The sequence below is a fragment of the Carassius gibelio genome, chromosome A12, assembly GCF_023724105.1.
Source record: "Carassius gibelio isolate Cgi1373 ecotype wild population from Czech Republic chromosome A12, carGib1.2-hapl.c, whole genome shotgun sequence".
NCBI classification, from domain to species: Eukaryota; Metazoa; Chordata; class Actinopteri; order Cypriniformes; family Cyprinidae; genus Carassius; species Carassius gibelio.
The window spans coordinates 24,188,992-24,201,792 of NC_068382.1; the positions used below are offsets into that span (position 1 = coordinate 24,188,992).

General features: G+C 35.3%; 1 protein-coding gene across 4 annotated transcripts in view; it reads right to left on the reverse strand.

The window, feature by feature from the left end:
• LOC128025517 (uncharacterized) overlaps positions 1 to 12,801 on the reverse strand; it is a 118,770-nt gene that overhangs the window by 73,962 nt on the left and 32,007 nt on the right. Inside the window, exon 1 of one of the 4 annotated variants that reach the window (XM_052611959.1) lies at positions 4,856 to 5,016. The exons of the other annotated variants lie outside the window; for them this stretch is intronic. The gene's annotated coding sequence lies outside the window, so the exon portion shown is untranslated. Of the gene's footprint in view, positions 1 to 4,855; positions 5,017 to 12,801 lie in introns of those variants that run through there. 4 annotated transcript variants of the gene reach the window in all.

The following is a 12,801-nucleotide window of genomic DNA, read 5'->3' on the forward strand; positions in this document are numbered from 1 at the left end:
TTGTTTTATACTGTGCTTATGCAACTTTATGTTTGTGCAACTATAAGCTCGCCAACGCCCTCCGTGTCAATCTCCTCGGAGAAAGAAAGGCAGAGCGTCAAGCCCGATGGGCAGGGGGGGGGAAGAACCGAAGCTCGGGCTTCCGAACCCCGGAATCAGGCAGATCTGGTGGATAAGGTAGGAGATAAGGACGTGCCCGTCTCCATTCCTTCCATCAGATCGATCCGCGAACCCAACGAATGCCGGCGCGGCTCCGCCTCGGCGAAAGCGGAACCGGCATCGCGAGGAACGCTGGCGAAGGCTCACTTCTCGAAGAGAGCCCTCCGGGATCGAAGCGTCCGCATTGGCACTATCGTTCACAATGCGGGCAGTCGGCCCCCTCGAGAGCTGACTCAGCGTGCTTCGATCCCAGGCAAGCCACGCACAAACTGTGTGTATCCCCACTCGTAATGTAGCGAGGGCAGGGAGGAACACACAATCTAACGTGGCTTGGAATCGCCCTTAATATATTGGTCTAGGCTTTTACTTTGGCATATTGAGCTGTTTAGCGATCTTTTAATGGCTAGGGACAGACAACAATAAATAGGACCAACAGGACAGACTTTGACATGCACACACAGAGCGCTTGCTGACAGAGCGAAAGCTGAAGCCAGCTGCACGGTACGTGCTTTTATAGCTTCCTGGTCGCTACGTCACCCTGCCCGTGACGTCACGCCCGTCCATTGGACAAGATTGCACACGATGTTCAGAGTCGGTCTCGTCAGGGACGTTCCCCAAAGCGTTTTACGACGCAGCTCGAGTTCCCGAAAAGGAACTATATTTTAGCAGAGAGACTGATTTGGTCAATTTCTAAAGTTTAGTTTAGATTTTAATGTACCAGGGTTAAATAATAATCACATTTAGAGTTTTTATCTTATTTTGTACAATTATTTCTTAATGTCCTTAACGTACCCAATCCAAATGGTTATTTGTTTTCTTTGCTGTGGTCCATGCAGCATCTCGCTCTTTAATACGAGAAGTGATTAATTCGTTAAACCAGGGATCATCTCTGTCTCTTATTACAGTAAAACTGATTAAAACATTCTTTATTGCATAAAGCACTATAGAAATAAAGATGACTTGACTTGATTCAAACAAACACCTGATCATCATCTCTTTGACTCAAATGGCACAGCAGTGATCGAAAGATTACATTAATGATGAATTCACCACATGGCAAAACTATTTATTTATTATAAAATTATTTTAATTCATGGGTTGTTTAAATGTATTTTATTTGAGCTCATATTTATTTTTTGCATATAATATTTATGTGTATTTCTGTTTATACGTAAGCCTATATTTTCAATAAATATGGAGGGTTTTGTTTTGTTTTTTGGATTGTGTTTATACATCCTATTTTCCATTATGGAAATATATCATATTATTAATGTTTGCATCAGCCACCTTGCATTATAGATATTGATCAGTAAATGCACAATAAACATTTGTAATAAAATGAAATGAAGGTTTCTGTTGTGAAATCAGTCCATGGTTCATCTGCCATCTTTACACTCGTGGAGGATTCTTGTCGTCTCGTCTGACGGCTGTTGATGGAAAGAGAGATTTTCTTGACTCTGAACACTCGACACATGAAAGCTGTTTTTTTTTTTTTCATCAGCTGTAGGATCTTCTTGTTATCTTTCAAGGAGCAGATGTTAGATGAAAGAACAGATGATCATCTTCACATCATGTTGTAATCACAAACCCATCAGTATTTTGGGTGACCCCACAAACCTCTCTCATAAACTTTTCACCCTTCTGTCATCTGGCAGGAAGTTCAGACCCTCATCATCAGACTGTGTGAGAGCTTCTTGATTTTCTTCTGGTTTATTCAGTACTCACACATGCACTTTATGTAGCACTGGGCAGTCTGTGTAAAATGCTTACAGTTATATTTAAATTTTCTTACTTTAGTTCTTATTTAACTTGTATTAAGCTTATTTAATATAATTTAATTATAGGTTTGTTAAGTGTTGTTTTTTGTTGTTGTTTTTTTTTTTTTTTTTTGTAGTCCTGTGTTCTGTGTTTTGTTTCACTTCAGAAAACTAATATCAAGGTTGATTTAAACTGTACAAGTTTACACTACAATCATTCAACCTCCAAATCTGTTTTATAAAAATAAATAAATAAAATAACTCCAAATATCTAGATTTACTGCATAATAAGATAATAACTTGTCTCACACAAATAAATAATACACACAGATCATCTCTTTGTACTCTTTACCCATTTTATTAGTTTATGTGCTAGAACTTATTCATAAACAGACGATACAGATATTCATCTTTAGAGAGTATCACAAGTCTTTATTCCTTTCAATGTCCCTTAAAAAAAAAAAAAAAAGATAATGTACAAAACCACATCATTCACAGTATTATATAATATATAAAAATGGCATTCATGTTAGACATTTCTTGAAAGTCAGAAAACACAGTTTGATTTTCGCTGTTTCTTCTTCAAGTTCACAAAGGTTTGAGTTTATTAAAGTCATATACTCTGATCAAACTGATCAATAATATGCTGTTATTTCACAGAAATCAATATAAAACAGAAACAAGAGTTTTAAAACCTACAGTTTAGTGGAGTTCAAATAAAGCTTATGTGTTTCGTGAGCACCACATGAAAAGTCAAACAAAACTCAGTGCTATTATATCACATCTTCTGGACGATTGTTGTCCTCATCATGTCTGACTCTCAGAAACATCCAGTTCTGGCGTCTACAAAGATTGGTGGAGTTTGGTTTTGTTTTGGAAATGATCGCCATCATGATGAAGATGAGGATGATGATGAAACCAGCCACAGCCACAGTGATGACAGTTCCCTTGAATCTTGGTGCTGGGTTTACTGCGTCCAGACGTCTTGATGAAACTGAAGAAATAATCAATAGTTATATTAAATATATAATAGCTTTCTTACCAAGAGTTTTACTATTATTTTCAGGTTTAATTGTCTTTGTTAACCGGTTTTAAACCACTGTTAGTAGATTGAACATAAATGTACAATTGCAAAGATTTACTAAATTATAAGCCAAAATGTGCAGTAGCCTACCTGTGTTAAGAGTGAAGATTTCTGCTTTTCCCGTTCCACACGTTGTTTGCACAAAGAATCTGAATTGTTCTGTCATCACTATAGGTGGAGTGTAGGGGCATGTGAAACTGTTTCTCTGTTCACAGGAGTTCACAGAAACATCTTGACGACAGTTTGCAGAGTCATTATTGATCTCAGGGTATTTAAATATATAAGATTTAATGCAGCATCCAGTGATCTTAAGAGAGACGCTGCAGCTGAGATTCACTTCTTTCCCCACAGATCCAGTCACATTCTGACAGCTTACTATGACATCTGAAAAATAACAATGAATATCTTAATAGAGAGAAAAAAAAATATATATATATATATATATATATATATATACATTTTTTGACATCTCATGAAAATCTGAATCTGTGCATGTCAATCATACAACAAATATACAGTCTTTCATTAGAGAACCTATTCATAAATAAAATCACTGCATTATACATTTAGTTTGTTACATTTAGAATTGTATCTAGCCATGGGAAAGTAAAATATTTTATTATTTATTATAAATCATAACTGCAAATTTTTTTTTCTAAAAGCAGAATAATACAGCGATCTCTGCATGCAGTCTCATCCTGACTGTTTCTTTTAATCATGTGCAGCAGATATAATCAGAGCAACACAAGATCCTGTAGTCAGGACTGAAAATGTGATTTTGCACTTATCTGTATTAGCACATTGTTTTATGTAAAAGAGCACATTAATAGGCAGTATTTATTTGTTTATTTATTTTAACTCCTCTCTGATCAAAATGGATTTCACTTGCTATTGTGTAAACTGTTCAAACAGTAAATCTGTATTTTGAATCATACTAAGAGCCATACTGGGTATTTTAAGAGCCACGTTTTGTTTATCTATGAATCAGATCTGACCATGTTTTCATCATCTCAGATTTAGTCCCTCCTATAAATTAAATTAACAATTAAATGTATGCATTCAGCAGATGCTTTTATCCAAAGCGACTTACAGTGCATCCAGGCTAACTTTTTTTTTTCTCACACTTTCTATGGAAAGTTTATTCTCTTACCTTCATCAGCTTGACAGACAGCAGTAAAGGTCCAAACCAGAATGAACAGTTGCACAGCATTTACAGATTTCATGGTTGATTCTGCAGAAGAAATAATGACATAAATGTACATCCGAACAAAAATTTTTGACAGTCATACATCATTACGACAGACGCAACACGACACTATCATTATTAGCCCGCTAGAGGGCAATCAACTTTAAAAACATATAAATAGGCTATATACGTCATAATAACATAAAGGTCAGTCTGATTCATTTATACTTCAAGTCAGAGCTTTACTTCTTCAGTATACCACACTTAAATCATTTGAAAGGTTTTACCCAACATAATAAATCATGCTTTAAATTCGGAGGAGCTGAAGGAACACGTGAGAGCAAAATACAATCGCGAAACCACAAAATGTATTACAGTAAAGCAGTAAAGCTCACACTAATGCAACACGTGCGTTCATTAAATATATATCCGATGAATCTAAAGAGCCACGACAGAAATTAAACACCATGATTTTTTTATTATTATTTTTATTTTTTATATAATTGTTATTTATTTATTTTTATTTTTTTTTGCATTATCTTTAGGCTACTGGCAGAACGCAAAAACAATTCCGATGAAAACACTTCAACAACAATCAGACAAAGTCATTAAAAAATATTCATATGCATTTTGAAATATCTGCAAAATGTGTAATGAGTGTAGACTTACTTGAAGATTTGCCCGTAGCTGCTGGTAATGGTTTATTAAATGAGATTATTTCCCATCCAGAGAGAGTTATTTCTCACCCGAGCTCTGTGTGTGTTCACAGTCTCAGACTCTCTGACTTTTATCTGCTGCTCACAGACACTAAATAGCCTCCTGAACCATTTTACTTTCACTTTCGAACATGACACAAACGGGAAAACTCCGAATCACAACCGATTTGGCTCGTTGCCCTGTTCTTTTTCCGACTTCGTTGAGTAACAGGTTAAACTGCCAGCACCTGTTAGCAGCAGCACACTACTCCTCACTCAAAACACTGTAGGCTAAAGGACATCATTACTATGATGCATTATCATTATAAATGCTAAGGTAGTAATTTAGCAGACAAATTCACATCCTTTTATAAAAGGTTTAGAGGGAGTTAGGGCAGACAACAACACAACCATTACAAAAATTTAAGATGGTTAATTTTGGTGGGGGGGGGGGATATTACTATTGCAATAACATGTTCAGTATTATGATTTTATTATAAAGATATTGTAATGATGTAATCATTACAATTTTGACAATTTTGAAAATATCAGGAGAAATAAAGAGAATGACCTTAACAGTGCTTGTGCAAACTCTATAAAAACTCTATTACTATATGAAGTAAATATATATATATATATATATATATATATATATATATATATATATATATATATATATATATATATATATATATATATATATATATATATATATATATATAAATAAAAACAGTAAAGCTAAATAAGTTAGTTAAGACAAGAGCAGTGAGTGCTTCTCTATTTTTAGGTTGTTTGATTAACATTATTAACATAAGAAATGCATGGAGATGTTTCAAATAAAAATTCATGTTAATCAGTTAATAAAGCAGTGAGAGAAACCACGTCATGATGTTCATTAAAATGAGTTACAAGCCGAGAGGGTCAGCTAAACTACTACTTCAAGCTTTTGATTCAGCAATGCACAAATGTTTGCTGTGAAACACTATTGCATTTACTTAGAAGCAAATTACATTGGATTCCTAAAAGGGTCAAGAGACAAACCAAAGCAAACCTTTACCATAATTATGGTGGCATCCTGTGTTTTTCTTTTTCTGCAGTTGATTTCATTCAAGCCTGTGGCAGAAAGTCAGATGTAATTGTGGTGTTTCTTTTCAATGATGTTGATTGTAAACAGTAGTAGGTGTTCATAACTAATTCACAATCATCATTTAATTAGACACTTAATTATCGGGAACTTGGGATTGGACTTTTTCTTGTGACTTGAAAGTAATGACTTGGTTCCTCCCCTTGTGAAATCAGATCTCAGATCATGGGTGGAAGAAACATATGGCAGGACTTTTACTTTAGGACCCCTGGATTTCCCCCTCTGTAACTGGGTCAAAACAACCCCATAGAGCTGGGTTTGTCCCTCTTTAACCCACTGCTATAGTAGGTTGTATTTAACTCAGCAATTTTAAGCATGCAGGGGTCATAAGATGGATTTTATTTACAGATGGTAAAGATGAGTCATTATCCAAGACTGTTTAAACATGTTATTTATAATGCAGCATTTAGTGTGCGGCTCAGAGATGAATGTGTGAAGCATCCGGTGTTATAAAATTTTGTTGCTTTATATTTATTACGAATGTATGTTTCTAGTCATATAATTATAATGTTATGTTGTAATTATAAACAAACTGGTTTATAGCTTAAAAAGGTTTAACCATTTTCTGCACTTTGTTATCGGACGACTCACACATTCACAGAAATATGCTTACTTCGCCTAAATTTTTAATGTAACTCATAATTGAATTTGACCAGACAAGAAGCATTCTGCCACTTTACGTCTTCAGTATATTAGACTTGTGAAAAAAAAGTAGATGTGTGCATGTTTTAAAGTAAAAATGTTATCAGCAAATCATTCAAATTCAAGACATGGTTATGGCCTTGTATACCTATTAACCTTCTGTACAGAGATCAAAATCAACAATGTTTTAGTGGCTTAATACAATAACTTTTAATAACTTTATTAATAACTAACTGGCTGTATTTACAAATATATATATATATATACACATGACCCTCTTTGTATCTTCCATTTCCCTGTTTCTTTTCTTTCCATGGCACAAAGCTGTTTATGACAACATGCATTGTTAAATTAACAAAATGAAGCAAACTGAACACTTATCCACCCACGAGAGATTACAAAATCTCCCCTTCATCAAAAGTAAATAGGCTTTAAATGGATTGCTTCAGTTGTAAATGTTGTTCCTCACAGTTGTTAAACCACTTGAATGCAGATATGAATATATGAATGCAGTTCCAATGCCTCCACCGTTGAGCCTCGAGGCAGGTGTTTTCAGGTTGCTTTAGGGTCATGACTTCTACATATGCCTTCTGAAATCACTGCTTTGTTATCTGGCAGCAAAGTACATCTGTGTCTTGCCAAAAAAAATTCCCATTGCATCACCAAAGTAGGCTCCAACTCTCTGCGTCACGTGACATAGAAGCAGTCCAAGAATAAAAGCTCGGCTGAACAAAGTGTGGGTTGTTATTGTCTGTATTTTAAGTGTAATATCATTGAGAGTCTTGTACATCATTGTCTGTAAATATACAAATCAGCATCAGCCATGAAATACATGTCAAAATCAGACAGATGAAATGAAATTGTTGTTTATTACATAAATCATATTACATAAATATTAGAAGACACAACAATTCAAAAATATGATAATGCATTATTTTATGGCCTAATTTTGTCTTGATAAATGCAAAAGATTTTTGCAGATAGATTTGCAGAAGTTTAATTTGTGCATATTATTGATCTAATTCATATGTACATATGCTTTAACCAATAACATTATACAGTATAACTAAATCACTTCTAATAATATTTTAACAACAACAACAAAAAAAAATCTAACGATTTCTTGCAGAATTACATAAATAGATAAGACATACGTTAAGATCTACACATCAACTTAACTGGTAAACCTGCAAATGGTGTTGCATATAACAAAAATTACTTTTTTATGTGAACTATAGATTATAGATTCAAGATTCAAGATTTTTATTCATCACATACAAAATTATATATAGCATATATAACCAGCAGTGAAATGTGAGTATAGATAACTATAGATTATCTGAGCCTGTTCTGATAAAGATTGGACGCGTTTTCATAAAGTAGAATAACTTCCATATATATATATATATTAACAGCAGATGTGACCTGAGAAAACCTGCTTATTAACACAAAATAGTTTTCCCTTGTGAAAGGTAAACAGGTTTTTTATGCATTGCATCACCTCTACGAACACAATGAGCCGTTAAAACGTGTTTCCAATTATGAATGCAGTATCACATTTTCAGCACAATACAATTCTCCACCATTGAGTCTGGAGCGAGGTGTTTCCCACGTTGCTTTAGCGTACTCTCACTGTAATAACAGCATTTAAACATGCATTTAAATTGCTTTGTTATTCAGTAGACATTTTAAATTACACCTGTCTCAGTCTCATCTATCTTCACTGGGCTCAACCAGTTCAAGTCAGTTCTCAGTTGGCTGATAAAGTATGAAATGCAAACTTTCATTCAAGAAAGCAACCACATTTGTGTTGTGTTTTACTTACTTTCTTTTATGTAGCAAATTTGCTAGAAAAGGGAATATTTATGACTAATTATTACTGGTTATAATTAATTATGAATATTTAGATCTGAGCTTAGAATTAACTGTAGCAGAATCAATATTACACTTATTTAATCTGTTCATCCAACAACGGTATATTTATTTATAAACTCTATAAACGATTATTTTCCTGGCCAAAAAATAATAACTTTCCTACTTCATACAGTAGTCACATTAACTTAGCATGTAGCAAGATATTCAGTGACTTCTAATTGTGAGCAGCACAGACAAATCGATTCTTAATATAATGAATTTACTAAATGAACCTATAGCTAACATATAACTAAACCAAGCAAAACACATACATATGTGTATACATACAGGTAAAGAAAAGAGAGGGAAGAGCAAAATAATGGCAGTATTTCACATCAGTTAACCACAGCCTAATGAGAATCATCAAAGAATCTAAAAATCACCTTAAAAGGGGCTCAGACTTAAACATGCATCTTAATAGTTGTAAACAGTTACTTACATTGACTTCATTGCTGAACAAGAGTCCTGGTACAGTAGATAATAGAGGTTTTTGATGAGTTCTTTCTGAAGATAGGAAAGTCCACAGCAGTTCGACAAAGTTATTTTGAAGATAAAAACTAATACAAATAAAGAATTGTACCTAGGCTACTATAATAGGTAAGCATACAAACAACACATGCATATAACAGATACATGTGTGTGTGTGTTGTGTATCGTGAAAATGTGAGTTTGCTGGTCAGCCAGGCCCTTGGGGCCTGACATCAAGTCTATCTAGTTATCTTGGAATGTCTTCAGCATTTATCATAAAATGGGGGTAAACATTGGCCATTTATCACCATATATAGTCGTGGCCAAAAATATTGGCACCCTTGGTAAATATGATCACAGAAGGATGTGAAAATTGATCTGCATTTTTAATCCTTTTGTTCTCAAGTGATTGACTCTGTTAGAAATCTTATAATGGGCCATGTTTGGATCTTCCAACCATACAATAATCCAAACACAAACCTCAAAAAAAAAAAAAAAAAAAAAACACACACAAATGGGTCACTGAGCACAAAAACAAACCTCTGCTAAAGCCATTCCAGTCCTCTGACCTGAACCCTATAGAAAATTAGAGGAGCTGAACTGAAGAGAAGAAGAACCAACATGGAGCCTACTCAGGGAACCATGTAACCTGAGACATTCCCTTTCAGAGGTACTTCGAACTGCACCCTCTAGGGGTCACTGTGGGGAACAGCATACCAAAGACGCTATGCTGAGGGGAGTGCAGGCCAGAATCATGTCGAACACTAAGTACCAATTCTATCATTTCCATGGGAGTTGCCCCTGGTCCGTTAGACGGCTGTCCGTGACAGTTCCCCTTACGGCCAAAGGCCTAGGCTACATACCCAACTTACTTGTTAGGGCTTCGGCCCGGGGTAGAGCTGAAGTCTTGGAATCAAGAAAGATTCCTTTGAAGGGATACAGCCAAGAACCTAGCATTTTATGCTAAGTCTTGCCTGTCACACAGGGGCTACCGTCTTGCATAAGCTTGCTGAAGGAGTTTTCTCAACAGATCCCTGATATAAACATCCTGTTTAGATAGCTATCTGAGGATAAATAGGAGGAGTGGCGCCCAAGATGAACAGGGCTATTTTTGCAGAGCACTAGCATGCAAACTTTCCAGAGTGTGGATTTCAGAAAGTGCACAAAGATTTTATGTGCACACTTACCAACATGGATTTTAAATACTGTTCTAAGGAGGGGGCTCTCGTGGCACTCTGATAGAGCAGATCATAGATGAAATGGTACAACACAAAACAATCTGTTTGAGAGTCATCAACTCAGTCTGTGGAAATAATGTTGGAGTGCTCTTGGGAAAAAAAAAAACAGAGAACTCAATCTCAGATTAGATGAGAACTCTGATATCAGAAAGAGGGTAGTGCAACCATAGGTGACCCTTTTTGGTAAAGGGGAGCACTGCTAAACTACCACAAGAACTGCCTAAATAGCCCCGCATGTTGAGGGAAACGATGCTTGAAGTGTATAAATAAATACACTGGTTGAGTGGAGCCCAAGGAACCAACGTCTTTCTCAAGAAAGGGAACAAAGCTGAGCACGTTAACCCTTACCAGTGACGCGTTGGTCAATGTATAAACAACCCGCACCTGACTGATGTTTTCATCTAACCTGCCCGCAACTCAGACCGCAAAAAAAGAAAAAGTTGTATTCGGACCCACTTCCTGACCCACATTTTTTTTAAAGTAGTAAATGCGTCGCCCCTTTATATTAATTAAACTATAGCCTACAGGATAATAAGCATTACCGCATACATAAGGCTTACCACGGTTAAAGTAATGATTATGAATGTGTCTAAATTAGCAAGAATACATCTAATCGTTTAGTAATAAACTGGTGTTTTCTGTGTCACTGCTAAGATGAAGTTGACGATGCGGACTCGCCATGAACGCCAGAGAGAAATTCACATTTCATATGAATTACATAATAAGAAAGTAGCCAATTAATTTTGGTTTGAATATTTTCCTTCAAAAGTCGACATTTCAAGCTTTCTGTAATATATTGCCTGTATTTCTTTTTAAACCCACCAACTAAAACATTAAGACACTACCTGACCCAAAATACCACCCACACTTTTTTTCGTTAAGGTGTGGGATCATTTCACTTTCTTTTTCTTTGTTTCTCAGAACAGAAATTCAGAACAATCTCAAGATCTAGAGAATCTCCTTCAGTAACTAAAGGCACAGATAAGCTCTGTGCAGCTATTTTTCATCCAGTATCCTGCTCTGACCTGTGATAAAAACATGTACCAGATATTCATCTTTAGAGAGGAGCCTATCACAAGTCTTTATTGAGTTCCTTGTTAAATCGGCAAAACACACTGTACAAAACATCACTGTACACACTATTAGAAAAAGAACTAGAAATACACTGATCAAACAGATCTATAATATATCATTATTTCACAGAAATGAATATAAAACAGAAACAGAGTTTTACAACCTGAGTTAAAGTAGTTAATATTTTAACAGATAGTAGAGAAGTTTGCTTGAGCTCCAATAAAATTGTGTCTTTTAGGAGCACTGTTTGATAAGTGAAACAAATTAGTTTGGTACTGCTATTGCAGCATTTTCAGGGTGACTGCCATCTTCTTATTGTCTGACATTCAGAGAGTCCTGTTCTGGTTGGTGTATTTTTGTGTCAGTCTGTAAATTATTGGCATTATGACGATGATACAACTGCTTATAACAGCAGCGATGACGGCGATCTTAAATCCACGACCTTCTGGTTTCTTCTGTTCATTTGTTTCTGATATGTCCCAGACAGGTTCTTCTGGAAAGGGGAGTTTAAAATGTTTTTATGAAATGGTTTAAATCATAAACAACTTCAGCATATCAGAAAATCTGTTGATGACTTCTTGACAGATTGTTCAGAGATCAGTTTCCTTTTTAAGAGCTTCACTAAAATCACGTGACATTTTTCTTAAGCAATCAGTAATTATTATAGAATATAATACCTTTCTTTCCAGGAGCTTCAGTGACAATTTCACGTACCACGGGTTCTGTTAACAGATTTTAAGCCATTGTTAGTAGATTAAAAATAAATGTAGTGCTTCAAACACTTATAACAGTATCTTATACCATACCTTTTATTTTCACAGTGAATCTTGTTCTTTTCGCTCCACACGTTGTTTGCACAAAGAATCTGAATTGTTCTTTCATCGCTGTAGTTGGAGTGTAGCGGCATGTGAAACTGTTTCTCTGTTCACAGGAGTTCACAGAAACATCTTGATGACAGATTGAAGAGTCATTAAAGATCTCAGGGTATTGAAACTTATACATTATAATGCAGCATCCAGTGATCTTCAGAGAGACGCTGCAGATGAGAGTCACTTCTTTCCCCACAGATCCAGTCACATCATCACAGCTTACACTGACATCTGAAAAATAACAATGTATATCATCATATAATATAGAAACGGAAGAATAATAAAAATATATTTTTAACAAGAAAGCAACAATTCAGATTTACTGCAAAATATTCTGCATTTTTATTTACGCTCTGCATATCTATTAAGTACATTTGCTATCTCACATTTAGTCCCTATGCATTCTCACACACACTTTCAAAGGGAAGTTTATTCTCTTACCATCATCAGAACCTTGACAGACAGCAGAGAAGCTGCAAACCACAAGGAACAGTTCCACAACATTCACAGCATTCATTGTTCTGATTCTGAAACAGAAAGAATTACAGATATTTACCACAGAAATGAAACA